Genomic DNA, 4794 nt, shown 5'->3' with positions numbered 1-4794 from the left:
GATCCCCAAACTTCATCCGCAGCATATAGGGCTTTCCAGTCGTGATATCTCCGGCCTGACGCAGCTCCTCCTTCATAGCTCTCATCGCAGAGCGATTATCCTTGGCCTCGGCAGTGACCTTCTCTAGGTCCTTCTGTGCCACCCTATCTTTTTTTTTCAAGAAGCTTGCCGCAGTCGGCAGCATTCTTCAATTCTACAGCCATCTCGGCCGTCACCTTCTTGCTCTGGCAGTGAGCAGCCTGTTCGGCTTTTAGCTCTTCAGCCGCCTTTAAGGCAGCCGCATCGCTTTTCCTGGCCTGCTCCTTGGCTCGGGCAAGTTCCGCCCGAAGGTTCTCCATGGCAGCGGCACCATCTGCATTAAGCACACATGTTATAATGTACGGACATTAAGCTCCTCTTACCAGATGTCTTCGGAGACATTACATACCTTGTGCCTCGTCCAGCCGCTTGTTGACAAGCGCGATGTTGGCATCTGCCACGTCAAGTTGCTGCTTTAGATCGGCAAATTCATCAGTCCGGCTAGCCACCGAACTCTTAGCCTACATAGGAAAGGCGACATATTATACCTGGGATTATGATCCTCCACGCGCCGTCATTTTTGACAACGCACAGAGTCTCAGGGGCTACTATCTATACATGGCACATTTTATATATGTGGATCTGTCAAAAGGTACATCATTTCGCGTACCTCAAAACCTGTTAGTAAACTCCTGGCGGCCTCCTACAATCCGCTTTCCACGGATGAAATCCTACTAATCACCATGTTCATCAACACACGTTGTTCTTCTGAGATAGACGCTCGCCCGAGCAGATCCTTCAGCTCCTCCGACCATGCACCGGACGGTGCCGGACTCAACCGAAGACCTTTTTCGAAGGCCGGATTTGGAGAAACCCTCAGAGACGACACCTCGGGGTCGCCCGCCTCGCAAGACGGTACAGATGGGGGAGACGTTCCGCTCTCCATCATCTCCGGACGAAGATCCCCTGAAGATGAGCTCTGCTGAGAAGGGTTGAGATCCAAACTGTAAGGTAAAATTTCGGTTATCTTCCTCAAAAATAAAACAGGGATGTCTCTCATTTTAAAACCCCTCTCTTTACTTACGGCTCGGTGGAGAGCTGATCCCCTTGGGGGCGCAATGCGGCCGGGGCACCCTCCGGCGCCGGACCCTCTGACGAAGATTTCTTCCCCCGCTTTGAGGCCATCGCCTCCGGGTCTTCAGAGGCGGTCCTCTTCTTTCCCTGGTTAGAGGAATTCTTGATTCCTCCTTTCCTGACATCCTCCTTCACGGAGGTGGTAGCTTCTTGGTTCCCCTCTTCGCCTTCTTCCGAAGGCGCAACCTCCAGCATCCTGGTTAACATGGGATCCGGCGTGGTCTCGGGGAGGGGGGCCGGACACCTAATAAGCTTTGCTTTCGCTATCCACTCGTGTTTGAAGGATAGCTCTTTTAAGGGCAATTTTATGATAAATATACGGATAACGTGTCCGGGTACAGGGCTACTTACTTGAGTGTCCGGGCGATTGCAGCTCAGACCTGCGTCCTCGGACGAGTCTGGACACATTGCTTGTGATCCGAAGAACAATTTATACATCTCCATGGGCGTCGCGCCCATAAAATGTTGGAGGGCTCGCGGTCCTTCCGGATTAAACTCCCACAGGCGGAGGGGGCGACGTTTGCAGGGCAGGATGCGGCGAATCAACATAACCTGCGTCACTACGTCCAAATTGATATCTCTTTCTAGGAGATCTCGAATGCGGCCCTGCAATAAGGGCGCGTCCTTGGATGGCCCCCAGTTAAGCCCTTTATTAACCCATGACGCTAGCCGTGGTGGGGGACCCGAGCGAAAAGCAGGTGGCGCCACCCATGTGGTGCCCCTGGGAGCTGTGATGTAAAACCACTCTCGTTGCCATAAGCCGAACTCCTCTTGAAAAGAGCCCTCGGGCCATGGAGCGTCGGCAATCTTTCTTATAATAGCACCTCCACACTCAGCGTGCTCCCCCTCGATCATCTTCGGTTCTACCTTGAAGGTCTTAAGCCACAGTCCGAAGTGAGGAGTAATGTCGGTGTCAAAACCGGCGGATCTCGGGTAGGGGGTCCCGAACTGTGCGTCTAGGCGGATGGTAACAGGAGACAAGGGACACGATGTTTTTACCCAGGTTTGGGCCCTCTCGATGGAGGTAAAACCCTACTCCTGCTTGATTAATATTAATGATATGGGTAGTACAAGAGTAGATCTACCACGAGATCAGAGAGGCTAAACCATAGAAGCTAGCCTATGGTATGATTGTTGTTCATCCTACGGACTAAAACCCTCCGGTTTATATAGACACCGGAGAGGGCTAGGGTTACACAGAGTCGGTTACAATGGGAGGAGATCTACATATCGTATCGCCAAGCTTGGCTTCCACGCCAAGGAAAATCCCATCCAGATACGGGACGAAGTCTTCAATCTTGTATCTTCATAGTCCAGGAGTCCGGCCAAAGGTTATAGTTCGGCCATCCGGACACCCCCTAATCTGGGACTCCCTCAGTAGCCCCCGAACCAGGCCTCAATGACGATGAGTCCGGCGCGCAGATTTGTCTTCAGCATTGCAAGGCGGGTTCTTCTCCAAATCCCATATACTTGTCGAATAGTGTCCGGCTTCTGGTGAATGTTGTGCTCCTTGGCTTCTGCGCCCAATAATGGCCATCTTCCACGTGTCAAAAGAATGCGAAAAGACAGGGTGTTTTTTCATTTACCCCCCTAGTTGCGCAAATGGGCCGCCTATAAAAGAGGCGGGGATTTAGATCCGAATCACACCATCTTCCCTCCGCGAGCATTCATCAGAGCGCATTCGACAGAGATCCATTCCATCATGGCCGGTCAACGCAGCTCCTCCTCTCGTCCCTCCAGCCCTCAGCCTGGAGATTGGGAGAGGTGTTCCATCCCGCACAGCGAGCTAGTAGCGCTCTAAACCAAGGGGCTCCTCCCCCCAGCATACATGGTCCCAGTTCAAGCCGGGCTTGCTACCTATAACGGTGGAGAGAAAGCGGAGAGCGTCCCCAATCTCCAAAGGAGAGCGGGTATGCCTTGTCCCTTATTTAATAAGAGGGCTCGGATTTCCATTTCATCCGTTTCTTCGGGGGCTCCTGGAGTTCTATGGCCTCCAGTTACACAACCTTACGCCTGCCTCCATATTGCATATTGCGGGCTTCGTAGCCCTTTGCGAGCTGTTTTTGGGCATCGCGGCCCATTTCACACTGTGGAAGAAGTTGTTCTGCCTCGTACCCCGTTCTCAGGAGGGGTCGATATATCAAGTTGGTGGAGCCGAACTATGGCGCATCGCCGGGACCGGATATCTATCCAGAACCCCAAAGAAGGTGTCTGAGGACTGGCCTTCAGAATGGTTTTATATAGAAGACGTCCCCCTGCCGGACCCTGTACGGATTAGCCTCCCTGAGTTCGATAATGCTCCCTTGAAGAAGCGCCTGAGCTGGCGTCCACGGAGCCCTCAGAAGGAAAATGACAGGGACGTCCTTTACCTGATGAGCCGGATAAGGTTGTTAGCTCATTCTGGACTGACCATGATCGAGGTCATGGCCACATGCATTACGCGGGGGGTGCAGCCGCTTCAGTACAGAGGCCAAACCATGTGGGATTTCTATGGGGAGGACGACGCTACCCGGTGTGGTCGCAAGGGGCCGGATTCGGCTGCCACTCTAACGAAGATCTTGTCCGCTTTGTACAAGGGAGAAGAGGAGGAATTCCTCCGTGTCAACCCACGGGGCGGATTTTCTATGTACAATCCTCCAAGCTGGGTAAGCGGGCACTTTCACTTGCCTATCCGTTTTCATATTCCCATAGTTAAGTACTTAGTCTAGCAATTTTAACGCAGCAGCTACGCCAGACTGTAAAGGAGATAAACAGCCCTCCTCCACAACCCGAGGACCCGGAACGGTCCCTCGACCCGGACTCCCAAGAGGACCCGGACTTATGTGTGGAGCTGATTGATGGGGTGTTTCATCAATTAAGTAAGGATAACACCTTAGTGGCCATTACAGCCGATTATCCCGGACTACTTCCAGCCTCAAAGGTAACCGAGACCGAAGTCCCAGTATTTTCAAGAGGATCCATCCGTGCTTCTTTTTGATCACCGCATACCAATGGCGTTTTTTGCAGGGGAAGTCCTTGAGGCGGAGGGCCGAGCCCGCGGTGGCTAGCCAACAAGGGCCATCAAGGCCCAGCGGGCTAAAAAGAAGTGTGGACCGGATCGAGACGCTGGTGCAACGGTACGGCGTGCAATTTTAATGCCCAGGGTTTATGCCCTCAAGGCATACTAACGCTCATGCTCTCTTCAGGAAGAAGAGCGCCCGCCGCACTATATCCACCGACCAGGCTTCAAGGCCGGGTCCAGAAGCGGAGGCAAACACGGGGCGCACACCGGACGCTCCTCCGACAGAGGATGCGGACGGGCTGTCTACCACCAATTCCGATGTGGAGAGTGCCATGAACCACAGGCGTCGCCGGACTGTTCTTCGTGACGCTTGTTTTTCCCAAGAGGCGTTGGACGCCTTTAATACGGGAGATGCGTACCTCCGCGCCGCTCAAAATGGTCTAGCCAGAGCCACAGAGCAGTATGTAAAAGACATACGGGTGAGAAAATTTGATGGTTATATATGTCAGTAGCCCCTGAGACTTGAAATAGTTAGAATAACTGATTTAAGGATCATTTGTTATGCAGGATCTTACAGAAAAGAATACCCAACTGTCCCAGGAGCTGGAAGAGTGCAAAGCCCAACTTGAGGCCGCACTAGC

The sequence above is a fragment of the Triticum dicoccoides genome, chromosome 3B, assembly GCF_002162155.2.
Source record: "Triticum dicoccoides isolate Atlit2015 ecotype Zavitan chromosome 3B, WEW_v2.0, whole genome shotgun sequence".
NCBI classification, from domain to species: Eukaryota; Viridiplantae; Streptophyta; class Magnoliopsida; order Poales; family Poaceae; genus Triticum; species Triticum dicoccoides.
This window is presented reverse-complemented; position numbering follows the sequence as displayed.